At 48.7% G+C, this 17,190-nt stretch overlaps 1 long non-coding RNA gene and 1 pseudogene across 1 annotated transcript; both read right to left on the bottom strand.

The window, feature by feature from the left end:
* Positions 1–4,918: 4,918 nt before the first annotated feature.
* Positions 4,919–16,847, bottom strand: LOC118990233 (uncharacterized). Its single transcript, XR_005067183.1, has 3 exons — positions 16,835–16,847; positions 15,392–15,393; positions 4,919–5,147 (listed from the first exon to the last, which is right to left on the bottom strand). It is a non-coding gene; the product is annotated as an uncharacterized LOC118990233 (long non-coding RNA).
* Positions 5,142–7,381, bottom strand: LOC118990232 (protein S100-A2-like; annotated as a pseudogene).
* Positions 16,848–17,190: the final 343 nt, after the last annotated feature.

Genomic DNA, 17,190 nt, shown 5'->3' with positions numbered 1-17,190 from the left:
ATGGGGTTCAGAACAGGCCTCTCCGAGAGGTAACACTTGGGCATGTGATTTATTTTGAACTGAAGGCAACCGAGACCCTATGGGCTCATGAGAAGACTTTACCTCTCCCTTAAAGAATTTAAATTAGGGGCTTTGTCGGTAATAAGAGTATCACCAGAAATAACTTTTACAACCTAACTATATGGCAGTGCAAACATCTAATTACTGAACACCAGCTCTTTTTATCATCCTACCAATAACCCTCCCCTCTGAAGCCCTGCCTCCTGACCCCATCCTTAGCTCAGAATGTCATACATACCTCATTTGGACTTTCTGTCTCTGAACCCTGCATGTATGTGGGGTCTCTGACTCTCTCATGTATGTGGAGTTTCCATGTGTACGTCTGTAATTGAATTTGGCTATTATCTTTTGTTAATCAGGCTCATGTTGATTTAATTATTAGACCAGCTGGAAGAACCTAAAATGAGTAAAGGTAAGTTTCTTCCTCCCCACACATTATATTCCTTCTTCATTCCTTATCCCTGAGCCTGAGAGACCCCTTCCCATTTCACAGACAGAGAACCCAAGACCCAGAAGAGTGGTGGAGAGGTCACATGCCAGGCCTCTGAAGAACCCCCAGCGCTCATAGAGGTAGACAGGGAAATGACACCGTGCAATCACCCGGGCCCCTAGCACCCAAACCTTGCCTGTGCCATCATCTCCTTGGAGACTCAGCCCCTGTGGCTGAGGGGAGTGAACAACGGGAGGGAAATGGGGGCTGTGATTAGCCCTGTTTTATAGGCAAGGAATTACAAGGAGCAGGGCTCAGAATTACAAGAAGTGGGGGCCAGAGTGGACCAGCAATTAACTCAGTTCTAGGTCAAGCACTTATTCTCACCTCTGATAGCCCAGCTCCGCCTCCAGCCACCTCTTGGCAGCAGGTCACTCCCTTACCACCAGCATCCCTCATTTTCCTCATCTGTCAGTGACAAGGATAATAATGGGGACCACTTCATAGGATTGCTGCAGGGTTTAAATGAATTCATTTACACAAAGTTTCTATATAAGTAGTGCCTGGCTTTTGGTAAGGGCAGAAATGTGAACTGAGAGGTTGGTAACTTATCCAAAGGTCACATAACTAATCAGCGGCAGGGCTTAGAGCCATTTATTATTCATATAAATATTCAGAGATACCTGTCCAAGGCATTGGGGATATAGCCATTAAAAAAAAACCTGACATAGTCCCTGTTCTGTGAAGATGAGAATTGAAACCGAAATCAGACAATAACAAATACATATGCGATACACTGTAAGCAGGCAGATTAAATGCCAGGGAGACCAATAAGCAGGGTCGAGGAAAAGAAAGTGGGGCCCAGGGAACTCTAGACAGGTGGCCCGTCAGAGCAGGGCTGGGTCGCCAGGCTCCCGAGCTACACCCTCAGCCCCCAGCCTCTCATGTTTCCCAGCCTGGATGTCTCACCTTTGTTTGCCCAATGGGAGAGGCTGAGACTTCCAGAACAGGGCAGGCTGGGGCAGGCTGGGGGATGGAGAGGGGTTCTGAGTCTAGGCATTTTGGACTTGGAGGACCACTAGAGAAAGAACCCTTGGTGGGACACTTACTCCAAGCTCCAGCACCCTCTTGCCCACCTGATTTGAGCACACCCTGTACCTAGTTTGGACCTTAATTTCCTTTTCTCCAAAATGTGTTGGGAAGATTCCTATGGCAAGACTCTGAGGTGAAAGTCTTGCTATTACTGTAGACAATTCGGGGCAGAGGTCTCAGTCTCACTCAACAGTCGCACACAGTCCCCTCAGTGGAGGCAGCACAATGGAGGCAGCAGGGAGAAGGGAGGTGGAGCGAGAGCACCAGGCCCTCCTCACCAGGTCATTTTGTCCACCTTCTACCTCCACGCAGGCAGAGGGCAAAGCTGCAGCCTCTCTTCCCTTGCCTCCCAAGCTATCCTCACAGTAACTGGACTCTTCCTGCACTGCCGGAAGTGCTGCCCAGCGTCCACCAGAACCCCCCTTTCCACAGTGGTTCCAAATGCACATCACCCTAACTGCCCCTCTGAGGCCCCGGCGGGACCAGTCCTCCTTCCCCACCCCCACTGCCTACAATGTCCACTTGATTCTCTACCCTGGGGTGGAGCCCTGCCCTTGGCCTCTCACCAGAACTCTCAGGTGAGATATGGAGCCGACTCTGAGAAGTACACCACGTGGGGAGAGTCTGTCCCTGCAGAAGTAGCACCAGAGTGTAAAGGGTGAGAGCAGATGCTATCTTGCCTGGCAGGACTTCTCACAGCACTGACCCTCTTCCCAACTCTCACTGCCTCTGTCCCTCACTATCACCCCCATCCCCTCACTAAGGCCAAACTACCTTGACCCCTGAAGGTCAGGTCTAGTGCTGCACATCAGAAAGAAAGATGAAGTGTCCCAGAGCACCTGGGTGCTTACGTGCTGTGCCAGAGGACTTGGGCCTGAGGGACAGGGTGACCCATGGGGCCAATAAACCTTGTCACACTGATCCACCTCCGTTCCCATCACCTGAGCCAAGTATAGAGAAAGTGTGGGAAGGGATATTTGATTCCTGGGAATAGAGCCAGGGAGGCCTTCGCTCAGGGCTGGGGGATACGGGTGGGCAGAGGGTCAGAAATGGGATCAAAGACAGCCTGTGGGGCTTAGACCTACTACCCTTCTTGACTGCCAAGTCAATGCCCAATTATGCCCATTTCCCAGAATGGCGCAGTGAGTTGGTGGGGAGATCAAGTGATTTAAAGACAGGGAGATCTAAATAGGGAGAGCCCTATTTCAGTCATTCCCCTGTCTCAGAACCCACCTTTGCTTTAAGTCTCTCTTTTCTTAGAGGGTCAATAGGCTTCCAGGGCCTTACCTAAAAGACCGAAGACCAAAGTGACAGGAGGACCCGATGGGAGGTGAGATGTGTATACCTAAGGCTCTCCTCCCAATCGCAATCCCAGTGGGAGGTGAGAGAGAACCTGGTCAGCAGTCTTGTCTTGTGTGCAGCGCCATTTTCCTGATCCTCCTGCTCTCTGCACCAGCACGGAGATGTGAGGGGAACGTCAGAACAAGGAAAGATCGTTGAGATCAGTTAAGAAAGGCTGCCATTTGTTAGATTATCAAATGTGTGGAAGGAAATTAGTCCTGTTTAGTCCCTAGCCAGCTGAGGCCAGTCTCCACCAGCCAAATAAGCCCCAGCACCGGGAACTGAGCCCCAACAGAGGCTGGGGTCCACGGTGAACAGTCAGACTATACTATGCCACCACTAGCAATTGGGCCTTGTTCCCCATTGATCCAGAGCATCTGGACTCTGCTCACCTAGGGTCTCTGTCACCTGACACAAAGCCAAGGCTCTGGAGATGGCTCGGGGGAAGGGGAGGAAGGCACAGACTGCCACGCCTGTGTTGCATAGGAGTGAGACCTTTTCTCAGAGACCAGGGTCAAGACCCAGCACTGCTCTTCTTAGCCTCTCCCAGACCCTATCGTCTCCTCTGTGAAGTGCAAGAACTGATGGCAAATCCCTGATCCAATGCTGAGGAGTCAACGAGACGGCGCTTGGTGCTCAAACAGGCCCAGCACCGAGCCTGGCCAGAGGAAGTGCTCCTGAGTGGGGGGTGCTCTTTCCTCCCAGTTTCCTCATCTGCAAAAGGACCTAATGATAGTGCCTCCTGGTGTTACCACGAGGCTGAAATGACAATGTAGGCCAACAGAGATTTGAGAACTGCTGTGGAAATGTTAATTACCATTATCGTGATTCCCTGACCTATAGTCACTGGCTCCCTTTCCTACAGAATATTAGGAAAGTAGGCTTCTCATTTTTTTATTGCTAGAACAAACCTGGCCTCGCCTCACCAGCCCCAGACATGCTGTTAAGGCAGAAGAGTAAGTGAAAACAAGCAAGTTGTCCCGGCATCTCCTCACTCAGCTCCTCTCCATCTCTGGGGAGGAGAAACTCCAGGCACAGCCTTGACCTAATCTGGCAAAGGGTGGTGGGGTTTTTCTTTGGGTGTTTCAGAGGGAATGGGCCCTCAGGCAGAAACCTGCCATTCTCCTGAAGTTGTGAGTCTTTTGAATAAACAACCTCTTTCTTTTTTCACCAAGCCTCTGCCTCTGGGGTTTGCCTATGGGCAGTGGGCAGTAGAACCCCATTTCTGTTCAGTAACAATTTTACATTTTAACTCACCAAGTGTTGGGGTGATTTGTTATACAGTAACAGGTAACCAGAAGAGTATCTTTGAGTCACTGAACCAAATCTGAATTGCATACACCAGTCTTGCTATTGTACAAAGCATTTAAATGCCAACATTTAATAAGGTTTCCTGTAACTCACAACTGAATATATTCCTAACTGGTAGAGAATTTAGCAACTAGAAGTGAGCTCCATTAAAAAAAAAGGAACCAAAAATGTGGAATTGGAAGAAGAGAGAAAAGAATAAAATCTAAGGACCTAACCTTTGCAAATTGGAAAATGGATGACCTTGTTATGAAATGGCAAAGCATGGTCAAACCATCATCTTATAATGCACCATAGGATGCAAAATATATGGCAATTTTAGGGGGAAATGGTAGAAAAAAATCAGAATGGTGTTCTGAACTATGTCCTAGTAGCTTTCAGCAGAGACCAACAGGATAGGAATGAACTCTGACTAGAGCTAGCCAATCTGAAAGCAGATATAAAAGGAAATACAGCTTTGCCGGAAACAGCCTATGGCCCGCAATTAGACAAGAAGTCCTTGGTACGCAGCTTTGCTGGATGACTAGACTAACATCTCTTGAGCAGATCCCAAAGCCATGATTGCTTGCAATACTGAATGTCAAAGTCTACCCTTTGTTCTGAGATTACATCTTTCCTTCTTCATTGGAATTTTCTTTTTTTATGAAATGATAGTGATAGTAGACAGAATTTTCCTTTTTAAATATCTTTATTTGGCAAAAAAAGAAAAGTTAGCAAAGTATCTCAATTTCCAAATTTTTACTGGTATTTGAAACCCCAAAGTATGGGACCTCAGGCCTTGGGGAGACTTCTAGAAGGAGAGTCAGGGCCCAGAAGGGGGTCAGATCTAGGAGGCCTTCAGTTTTCAGCATTCCAACTAAGCCAGCCTGGTTACAGGGCATCACTGGGTGATTAAAATTTTATCAGCAAACAAAAACTAAAAAGATGGGAAGTCCTCCTGGGCCCAAGAGACCGTGGCAGGGAGCCGAGAGCTCTGCTTCAGGACCGGTCTGGGGAGCCCTGGAAGAAGTCATTGCACGTAACAGTGATCAGGGCCAGAGAAATACCATTCTCCCGGAAGTCCACCTCCTGGCCACTGTTATCATCCAGGTCTTCCATGGGCTTCTTCAGGCTCTCCTCAACCACCTTCTCCTGAAGGCAAGAGAGAGTGGAGTCATCACCAGGCAGCTCTCCACCCACCTCTACCCCAAACACACACTCACTGGTCAGAGCCCAGTTCTCCCTGTGAACTGGGCAGCCCAGTAAGCAGGGCAGGGGTGGGGAGTTGGGGGGGAGGAGAGCCGCTGGGAGCTCCTCAGAGGCCCTGTGAGTGAGGACAGATGGGTGCTCATTGGTGAGAGCGTCCAGCTCCTCCTGCTGGGAGTGGGGAGCATGCCAGGCACCCCCTAAGCACAGGGTCAACTCTACTCCCCACAGGAGCCCAGTGAGGTAGGTGTCATAGCCCCCATTTTGCTGACAAAGAAACTAAAGCTTTCTGGAGTCACCACCACTCTCCATTATCAGCAAGTTAAATTCACAAGAAAGCAAGCTTTTTAAAAAATCCTCACTCAGGGATATGTTTATTGATTTCAGAGTGAGAGGAAGGGAGGGGGAGAGCGAGAGAGACATTGATGTGAGAAAGAAACATCAACTGGTTGCCTCCCAACTAGGGATCAAACCCACAACCCAGGCATTTACCCTGACTGGGGATAGAACCCACAGCGTTTGGTATAGGAGACGAAGATCCAACAACTGAGCCCCCTGGCCAAGGGAGGCAAGGCAAACTTTTTTTTTTAAGAGTTTATTTATTTGCCCTGGCTGGTGTAGCTCAGTGGATTGAGCGAGGGCCTGCGAACCACACGATCGCAGTTCGATTCCCAGTCAGGGCACTTGCCTGGGTTGCAGGCCAGTTCCCGGTTCCCGGCAGGGGACGAATGAGAGGCAATCATACATTGATATTTCTCTCTCTCTCTCTCTCCTTCCCTTCCCCTCTAAGATGGGTGAATAAAATATTTTTAAAAAAGAGTTTATTTATTTATCTTTAGAGAGGAAGGGAAGGAGAGAAGGAGAGAAATATCAATGTATGGTTGCCTCTCGTGAGTCCCCTGCTGGGAACTGGCCTGCAACCCAGGCATGTGCCCTGACTGGGAATCTGAACCGCGGTCCTTTGGTTCGGAGGCCCGCGCTCAATCCACTGAGCTACACCAGCCAGGGCCAAACTTTTTAATACTAGCCAAAATGAAACTAAATTTTAAAAGCTTGGCCAAAAAGAATTTTAATTAACTTTTAATTGGTTTTAGAGAAACAGAGGAAGTGCAATGGTAGGAGGTGGGGACATCAATTTATTGTTCTACTTATTTATCCATTTATTGGTTGATTTTTATACATGCCTTGACTGAGGATTGAACCCACAATCTTGGCATATTGGGACAATGCTGTAACCAACTGAGCCACCTGGCCAGGGCCCAAAAATTTTTTTAAAGGAAAGGACATACCTCCTTGGTTCAGAGTCTGAGACCTGACTTAGATTATCCAGTAGTCAATATGGGGAGGACGAGGAGCAAATGAAAGTTGAAAGTTGAAAAGTTGACTGCATTTCTCTGCAAATGTCCCAGGGGTGTGTCTTAGCTGGACCTTTCTTCCCCAGCACACCTTAGTGTGGCATATATATATATAATAATAATAAATGGGAGAGAGAGCACACTGTGCAACCTTGGGCCAGGCACTTCCCCTCTCTGGGCTCTGGTTTGCTCAACTCTCCAATGAGGACAGAACAGACAGACTTTGAAGGCACTGACAGCACACCCATTCCCTGGAGAGCTGCAGGGAACAGGCAGTAATAGGGCTCTCTCACACGTGGGCCTCTCTCCCACTCCAGCGAGGCCATGGAGGGCCCAGCCCTACCCTGGTGTCTGTGTCAGCAGGCACCTCCCTCTCGGAGGAGGAGAGAAGAGGTTTAACCAGTAGCCCCATACTCACACAGCAGAGCCCTACCGCTCCAGGCCGGCCCCACTCAGCCCTACAAAGCTGGGCAGCTCTTTTTCAGAAGTTCCTTCAGCTCCTTCTTCTCAGCTGGAACTTGTCACCCTCCAAGCCGGAGTACTTGTGAAAGGTAGTGACCATCACAGCCAGTGCCTGCTCCAGGGAACTGCACATCTTGGATCTGGGACCCAAATAAGTGACGTGATGGAGACACCTCAGTCAAACCTGCAAAACCCACTTCTGCCCTTGTGCCCCAAACTGCCCCTCCAAACGAGGAAGGCAGGGGCTGTGTCTCCCCCTCAATCTGGCTCCCTGGGCAGGGGCCATAGCTCCACCTCACACTGAGGGCAGATCGTAAACCTTCCCTTGTGTATGGAAGTCCCCAAGGGCAGGGCCTCAAGCCTCCTCTTACCACTCTTGGGGCATACCTCTGAGGGTAGGGCTCCCACCTTCAAGCGTCTGTGGGAAGGGAAATAACAGGGGCACCAGAGTCCCATTTGGCTCGTTCTCAGGCCAAGGACTCTGCCAGCAATGGGGTGACAGGCATCTCCATGGGTTAGTTAGTGGACAACCACTGGGCTAGGGCAGTAACCATGGCTACAGCCTAGGGGTACAAGGCTCCCTGAGGAGCTGTTTCCATCCTCAGACAGGGGCTCCTAAGGCCAAAAGTTGTCACTCTCCCATTTAAATGGAAACTTCCTCGGGCAGGATGTTTCCTCCCTCAGACTGGGAACTTTCAGAGGGTAGGAACTAAGCCTCCCTTCATATCAGAGGCCCCTGAGACAGGGTGCTGGCTCCTTGCAGACAAGACATAAACACCTTCTCCACCAGAAGGATCTTGTTGGGTTTGGAATTAAGGAAATTAAATGCCCAGTACCCTGGGATCAGTGCGGGGTCTTGGGACACAGGGGCAGACCTCAGAGGTCTTTCCCAAACTCCTGCCTCTGAAAATGCTCAGACAGGCCCAGGAGGGTTGGGCAGGACCCAGGATGAGGCCAACAGAGCTGGTGAGGGAGGCTAAAAAATCCCACCCCCACCCCGGGGGCCCATCCTGCCAGCAAGGGAAGGGCAGAAGGAGACAGGAAGCTGCAGTGGGCAAAGCTATGCTGCTGCTGGGGTGGAGACCCAGTGGGCCCACGCATTTGAGATCCCTGACTCCTGCTCCTTAGTCCTGCTGGATTCCAGGACTTGGCAAAAAAACAAACTCAGGATTCTCATCAAAGCACCACCCCCACACCTCATACTCCTAGCCCTGGATCCCTAAGAAGGGCCTCCAGACTAAAGCATTCAGACTGAGAGACCCACAGATCCTCTCTCCTGCACTGAGAGACCCACAGGGAGCCCCCATACTGAGATCCAAGAGAAGGCCTCAGAGTAACCTCTAAACTGAGACCTCACAGAGAAACTGGAAAGAAACCTTCAAACTGATCCTTCATAAAAGTCCTGCCCCAGTGGGAGAGATGCAGAGAGGACCAAAGCTGATCTATCAAGGAAACCAGAAACAGGAAACTATGGAGAAAAAGTCAGGACAAAGAGGCAAAGACAGAGACTCATGGGGGTCCTCCCTTCCCAGCCCTCAGCAAGACAGAGGTACTCACCAGAAGAGATGGAAGAGAGAGATGGAAGGAAAGTAAGGGCCAGGTGCCCAGAGTGGGGATTTATATGCCAGCCCCACTGGCCCTCAACTTGGCATTTCCAGGAAACTGAACCTGCCCTAACCTGATCCCGCCAAAGCCTGGCCTTCAGCCACCTCCAAGCCCTCCCACCTGGTACCCTCCCTCTCAGAGAGTGCCAGCTCCACCACCAGCTGAAGGACAGCTCAAGGCCCAGAAGGCAGCCCCTGGGCGCACCCAGGCACCAGAGGGAGTGGAAGGCGTCATGGGGAAGGAGCAGCCTGGGCCCAGGGTTTGTGGGGCCTGGAGACTCATGTTAGGTCTTGTTCTCATGACATGCCTGTGACTCACAGCTCTTTCATGTGTCACAAGCTACAAAGGCACACTGGGACTTCACAGACCTGTGTTTGTGTGTGTGTGTGTGTGTGTGTGTGTGTTAGCGCACGAGAGAGGGGGAGAGAGGGGGGAGTTTAAAGCAGTCTGGGATCCCCCTTAAAAAGCTGGGGGCCAAAAAAGAGGTGGAGAAGCTACAGGAGGAGGAGGAGAGTAGGGCTGACTTCACGGAGTGGGGACAAATGAAGTTACTCTTTACAGCCACCACAAGAATACTTGTGAATGAGGTAATAAGGAAAGTGGGTTTGCTTAGAAATACCTTGAAAGGCCCACTTTGGGTCTGAAAAGTTCTGGAAGGAGATAGGGACACAATGAGAGATGGAGATGGCTCTGTTCACCATCAGAGTGGATGAGCAATACACCGTTCCAACTGTAACGGAGTCCAGAGCTGAAAGGGAGAGCAGAGCATTCAGACCTTCCTTTCTCCAGCCTGGGGGATTGGTGATCGAGGAGGGGTGTGACAGCTTTCTAAGCCTGGAGGCCAGTCCCAGGGCAGAGGCTGCAGACCCCAGCTCTCCCTCAGCCTTCCTTACAGGCAGTACCCACACCAAGAGAACAGTGAACATTGTGGACATTCAGGACCCAGCCTGGGGTGCAGGTTTCTGGGGCAGAGCAGGATTCATGCTGCCCCCCTCCAGGCCTGCTCTCTTGGTCTCTCCCAAACTCAGTCTGGGCACCGCCCTTCCTGCAGGCCTACCCCTCTGCCCCCCTCCAGAAGTCCAGCAGATTTTCCCCTATCCCAGCCCCCTACACTTCCCCTAGTCCTACGTGATTCATGACTCACCCCTTGTGCAGGCCCAGATGCCCCAGGCAGTGAGTCAGCAGCTCCCTCACAGCCCTCCTCCCCCAGGGCCAGCACAGCAGGCGGAAAACCCCAACCCTGCCTGAGACTCTCTAGTGTCCCACCCGGGCAGCTGTGGACTACAACACAACAGAGAAGTTCAGACTGAGAACTGACTAGGATCACATGCAAAGCCAGCTGGCCTCTTCCTGGGGGTCACCTTGGGACTTGGGGGGCAGCCAAGCACTATAAATGAAGTCAGGCCCTGGAGCCCCAATGTCCTCTTCTACACCTTTGCACACCACCCAGTGTTCCCTCCTTCCCAAGACTCCTGAGCCTCCCATGCTACTGCACTTCCTCATCAAAACCTGTCACATGGAGCTTGGAATAAAAATTCCTTACCCTGAGCGCCAAGACTAATGGGGAGTGAGAAGTGAGTGAAGAAAACAAGATGGAGTCAGTACAGCTAAGCTGACTTAAAATGGATTCTTTACAGTGAATTTGACAAAACTAGTTCAGATCAAATGGGCTGAAGCATGAGGAATAAATTTTATTTTCTTTTAACTAGCCTGAAGACTTAAAGTTTTGAACTTTCTGGTTATACATCAATGTCTGGAGATACAAAATTCCCACAGATAGCCCTCTGAAGGACTTAGAAAAGAATGACAAACTTAGGAAAGAACCTTCACTAGTCCAGACCACCTGACATCCATTAGCCAGGCCACTGAACATCGGGAAGATTATTACTACCACAGACCAGTCCAGAGGCTCAGGAAGAAGAACTGATTGTTCTCAAAAATGTACTTTTTCCTGTAAGAACTCTCAACTTTTCTTTCTTCTTCAGAACACTCTGGGTATTGCTTAGTTGTGTTTTCAATTTGCAAATCCTAAGACCCTTGAATAAATCTTTGTCATTATTTTCTTCCCGAGCCTCCTGACTCCTTTATGTTCATCAACAGGTTCAATGCATCATTTTTTCTCAGCAGTCCTTCCATTTTAACTGAGAGTTTTAGCAGATGCCTCTCCTGCTCAGTAATTGCAGTGGTGTGCCCTGGCTGTTCTACAAAGCCCAGTAATGAGGCCCACCTGCTTTCCAATCTCCCCGGCATATGCCCTAACTGCCTTGCTCATTGCTCCTGAACTATAGATACTGTGCCTGGGGTGGCCAAGACCCTTTGCATATGCTGATCCCTCTGATTAGCATATGCAGAGGGGTCCTATTGAAATCCCACCTGTCCTTCAAAGCCCAGGTATATGCCATCTACTTCATGGAGCCTCCCCAGGCCCAATTGGATTCCATCTCTACCTGCTCTGTCCCATACAAAGCACTCCTTTTGTCCTTGTGTCCTTGTGAGCATTCTGCTTCAGATTGAATGACTTGTGGACATGCCTTCTCTTGCCCTTGCCCCCACATGGTGAGCTCACTGGGCAGACACTGGGTCTTATTCATTTCTGCATGTGGAAATGGTCTCTCCCGCACCAGCTGCCAATTAGTGTTTGTGGTTACTGCATGGCAACAGGGATTGGGGGACACTGGGGGTAGCATTTAGGGGGCAGAAGGCCTTCTCACCTCCCTCCCGAAGTTATGTTATCAGGTCATAACATCTCTGGATCCCAGGAGTGGAACTGAGACACTGGGTTGGAAAACAGAGCTTCAGAGAGCTACAAATCCCTGAAGGTTGACTGCAGGAAACATCTCACTCCAGGGACCCAATGAACAAACTCCCCATCAGGGAGAGATGGGGACAGGAACAAGAAACACAGAGGCAGACAGATGGAAACTAGAAGAAAAGATCGAAGAAAAATAGTTACAGAAATAAAGGAAATGTGATGGAGAAAGAAATAAGGTGAGAGAGACAGAGAGAAGGAGAGACAGAGAAAGAGAAGCTGAGTCGATGATTACTAAGGGTCCCACCTAGAGACCTGTCCCATACCTAAGAACCGAGGGTAGAGAGTGTCCATCAAGTGGCCATATGCCTGAGACTAGTGAACATCACATTAATTTGCCACTAGCATGCTATGTGATCTTGAGCCCCTCCCTCCCCATCAGCAAAACAGGAAGATTTGGGTAGAACCAACCCCAGAATCCAATCCCCCTCTTGACTTTTCACTTCTCTGTGAAGTCAGAGAAGCCAGGACACAGACAGGCAGTGGGCACATTCCTGGCAGTGATGCTGGCCATGCCCAGCCTAAGAAGTAGGGTCCTCAAGGAAGCACACACCGAGGCACTTCATAAGGAAAACACTCAAGACTAAAGGTAAGGAAAGAATATTAAAAGCAACAGGAGTAAAGAAGAGAGTTACCTACAAAGAAGTTCCCATAGGACCATCAGCTGATTTCTCAAAAGAAACCTTACAGGCAAGAAGGGGCTGGAAAGAAGTATTCCAAGTCATGAAAGGGAAGGACCTACATCCAATATTGCTCTATCCAGCAAAGCTTTCATTTAGAATGGAAGGACAGATAAAGTGCTTCTCAGATAAGGTCAAGTTGAAGGAGTTCATTATCACCAAGCTCTTATTATATGACACTATATGAAACATTAAAGGGACTTTTTAAGAAAAAGAAGATAAAAAATATGAACAGTCAAATGACAACGAACTCACAACTATCAAAAATCAAACCTAAAAAGCAAACAAACAAAAAACGAACTAAGCAAAAAACTACAATGGAACAGAGTAACAGAAATGGAGATCCCATGGAGGGTTATCAGCGGGGAGGGGAAGGGAGATAGAGGGGGAAAAGGTACAGGGAATAAGTAGCATAAATGGTAAGTAGAGGGTAGGGGGAGGTTAAGAATAGTATGGGAAATGTAGAAGCTAAAGAACTTATGGACATGAGCTAAAGTGGGGGAATGTGGGTGGGAGGGGGTGTGCAGGGCAAAGGGGAATAAAGAGGGAGAAATGGGACAACTGTAATAGCATAATCAATAAAACATATTTAAAAAGAAATAACTATAAATGGGGTCCTCACTCTCTCCAACACGCACACGCACACCAGTTTTTCCACCAGCAGCTTCTCCTTTTTTTGCCTGCCTGATCTGTGCCCCCTGGTGGTTCCCTGCTCTCTCCATCCCTTCCTCTTGGGGGCTGGCCAGCCCTTGCCATGCCCTTCTCCTGACTCACACAGGAGGATGCTGTGTGGATTCATCTCCAGGAAGCCTTCCAACATCCACAAGCCTCATATCTGCCTCACATAGAGTATAAGGTGTTTCCTGGACAGTCCCAGGTGGACTTTTGGAGGTAAGCCAAATGCCCGGGCGCTATTTTAAAAGCCTTAGGATAGGGGTATGAGGGAAGAAGGTGGCAGAACCCAGGGGCCAAACACTGCCCACTCACCCCTTTCCCTGGGGCAGTTATGTGCAAAGGGAAATGGCCTTATTGTTGGGGCCCCAGGTTTAAGCCTGATGTTCCCTTGGACTCGCCACACCATCTTAGGTGAACTGCACCATACCTCTGAGCTTACACTTCTTCATTGCAAGGATCACTCTGATCATTTCCCCGCCCTCAGAAATATGCTTTGAAATATTTTCCCCTAGAAAACTGCATTAAATAATTTATCTAGCCCTGGCTGATGTGGTTCAGTGGACTGAGTGCCAGCCTATGAACCGAAAGGTCGCCAGTTCCATTCTCAGTCAGGGCACAGGGCTGGATTGAGGGCCAGGTCCCTGGTTGGGGGCATGCAAGAGGCAACTAACTGATGTTTCTCTCACACGTGGATGTTTCTTTCCCTCTCTTTCTCTCTCTCTCTCTTCATCAGCTCTGAAAATACATGAAATATTTTTAAATGATAATAATTAGGCACAGGCCTGCGAACCAGAGGATCGCAGATCAATTCCCAGTCGGGGCACACGCCTGGGTTGCAGGCCAGTTCCCGGCAGGCCAACTCCCAGCAGGGGACGCACGAAAGGCAACCATACATTGATGTTTCTCTCCCTCTCTCCTTCCCCTCTAAAGATAAATAAATAAATAAAATCTTTAAAAAAAGATAATAATTAGGACTTCCGCCAAGATGGACGCATAGGTGGAAACACTGTGCCTTCTCCCACAACCAAGTTTGAATACAACAAAGGTTTAGTAAACAAAGACGCAGCCAAAGAACAGAAAACTAAACTATATGGAAGTCCGACAACAATGAACTGTTCAACCCGACCAGTAAGAGGGGTGGAGCCAGCAGCGGAGCAGGGTTGGGTAGGAAGGATCCCCAGACATCAGGCGCCCAGGCAGCTCTGGACAGATCCCAGGCATGGGGTAGCGACGGGTGGATCCAGTGAGGGCACAAGGCAGCAGGCTAACTGCGCTCACACATTCACGCACAGTGAGACAGACCACGCAGGCCCCAGTGGCAGGAAGCAACAGAGAAGATCGCCATTGCTCCTCTTTGACCCCGCCCTCACATATAGCGTCACAACCCAGCTTCTGAGTTGCCCCGCCCTGGTGAACACCTAGGGCTCCGCTCCTCATACATAACAGGTGCGAACAGTCCAAAACATGGCTCAAGAAGAACTCAAAGCCCCGGAGCCAATAAATCTAAGCGACCAAGAAATAGCCATCCTATCAGACGCACAGTTCAAAATACTGGTGATCAGGATGCTCACAGAACTGGTCGATTTTAGTCACAAATTAGAGGAACATATGAAAGCTAAACTAATTGAAATGAAGGGAAATGCACAGGAAACCAATAGTGATGGAAAGGAAACTGGGATTCAAATCAAGGGAGTGGACCAGAAGGAAGGAAGTAATGACTAAACAGAAAAATTTGAAGTAACAAGAATTCGAAAAAATGAGGAGAGGCTTAGGAACTTCCAGGACATCTTTAAACATTCCAACATCCGAAATATAGGGGTACCACAAGGGGAAAAGAAACAGCCATGAGTGGAAAACTTATTTGAACAAATAATAAAGGAGAACTTCCCCAGTCTGGCAAAGGAAATAGACTTCCAGGAAATCCAGGAAGCTCAGAGAGTCCCAAAGAAGTTGGACCCAAGAAGGAACACACCAAGGCACATCATCATTACATTAGTCAAGATTAAAATGAAGGAGAGAATCCTAGAAGCAGCAAGAGATAAGGGGACAGTCACCTACAAAGGACTTCCCATCAGACTGTCAGCTGATTTCTCAAGAGAGACCTTACAGGCAATAAGGGGCTGGAAAGAAGTATTCCAAGTCATGAAATACAAAGCCCTACATCCAAGATTGCTCTATCCAGCAAAGCTTTCATTTAGAATGGAAGGACAGATAAAGTGCTTCTCAGATAAGATCAAATTCAAGGAGTTCATCATCAACAAGCCCTTATTATATGAAATGTTAAAGGGACTTATCTAAGAAAAAGAATATAAAAAATGTGAACAGTGAAAGGACAGCAAACTCACAGTTATTAACAACCACACCTAAAACAAAAGCAAACCAAGAAGACAGCTAGATCAGGAGTGGAACCATAGATATGAAGAACACATGGAGGGTTAGTAACAGGGGAGTGGGAGGAGGATAAGGGGGGAGAAGGTACAGAAAATAAGTAGCGTAGATGGTAGGTAGAAAATAGATAGGGGGGAGGGCAAGAATAGTAGGGGAAATATAGAATCTAAAGAACTTGAGACACGTGGTCATAAACTAAAGGGGGGAATTGTGGGGGAGGGGTGTGCAGGGTGGAGGAGAATGCAGGGGGGAAATAGAACAAATGTAATGGTATAATCAATAAAATATATTTTTTAAAAAAAGAGTAAAGGGCACCTAATATAGGGTGACAAAAGATGACTTGACTTTGGGTAGTGGACACAGTGCAATATACAGATGATGTATCATAGAAATGTGCACTTGAAATCTGTATGATGTTATTAGCCAATGTCACAGAAATTTAATAAATCCAATTTAATAAATGTATATTTATTTACCAAAAATAAACTAAAATAAAATGATAATAATTTATCTAACTATCCCCTGATAGCATAATCAACATGACAGTGTTGTCACAGTGGGTCTGGGTCATTCTGGACTTGCCATGTGCGATTGGTTTCTGCGTGTAACATTACAGAGCACCTACTGGGGTGCTAGGTGATTTCTGTGTATTTTCCCCTTTAATTTACACAACAATCCCAGCAAATTGGTACAATCTCACCTCACTTTACAGAGGAGGATATTGAGGCTGAGGAAAGTTTGCCCAAGTTCACACAACTAACACGACATGGTAAACACAGGAAGTCACCATGTTAAACCTCCTCTATAGGCCCAATCACTGAGAACCCCCAAGCTCCCTAACTTTCTGATTCCTCTCAGACCAGCCTTGGTCTCTCTGCCTATGCTCTCCCCATCCACTTGTTAAGTCTCATTTCTCAACCTGCCCTTGTGCCCAGGAGCCCACCTTCGCTGCCTGTTCTGCTCTGTCATCTTCAAGGACCCTCTCTCCTCTTGCCTCCAAATCCTCTGGGCCAGATTTAAAATAAGCTTGAAAGAAACATTCCTCATGTCTCCCACCTTACTTAGCCCTTCTCTTTGCCACAAATAACACCATCACCCACCCAATGACCCAAAGCAGAAACTTGACCATCCTTCTAGCCTCCTGTTTCCCCCTTGCCGCCCTCCAGATATCTGATCAGCTAACATTTTTGTCCTGCCTTCTACATACTGCTCAGCTCTATCCACACTGCCTGTGCTTCTGCAGTCCCTGGACGCTCCAAACACATCTGGACTCTCTCCCCTACTCTAACATTGACCCCCATTCTGACCCCTTCCCAGCTCTGCCACCAGGGTAATCTTAATATTCAAACCTGAGCACGTCATTCTCCAGGTGAAAACACTGAGTGAACTCTCAAACTTTCAGGAGAAGGCTACAGAGCATGGCATGACTTCCCAGGAATGAAACTTCACTGTGCACACCCCAGACCCATCCATGCTTCCGAGCCCTGCCTTCTCCTTTGTTCTCTCAGAAAGCCTTTCCCCAGTTTGTACCCCAGTCAGTCTCCTCACCCGCCACCTTCTAAACTCAGCTCATATATCATCTCCTTTGTACAGCATCCCTGAATCTACCTCCCACACACCTGAATGCGTGAGTGTGTATATGAGCATGCGCACATGCACGCACAGAGTTAGGTGTTTCTTTTACGTACTTTGGCAGCCCCTTGCCCAATACCCTTTAAGTTTCATTGTAGACTCATAGACACAGACAGCAGACTGATGGTTGCCTGGTTGGGGGCGGTGGGGGCGGGACTGGGCGGAGAT

Source organism: Sturnira hondurensis, unplaced genomic scaffold (assembly GCF_014824575.4).
Source record: "Sturnira hondurensis isolate 20B ecotype Veracruz unplaced genomic scaffold, ASM1482457v3 Scaffold0006829, whole genome shotgun sequence".
NCBI classification, from domain to species: domain Eukaryota; kingdom Metazoa; phylum Chordata; class Mammalia; order Chiroptera; family Phyllostomidae; genus Sturnira; species Sturnira hondurensis.
The sequence above is the reverse complement of the archived record's forward strand: the minus strand, read 5'-3'. Positions and strand labels throughout refer to the sequence as shown.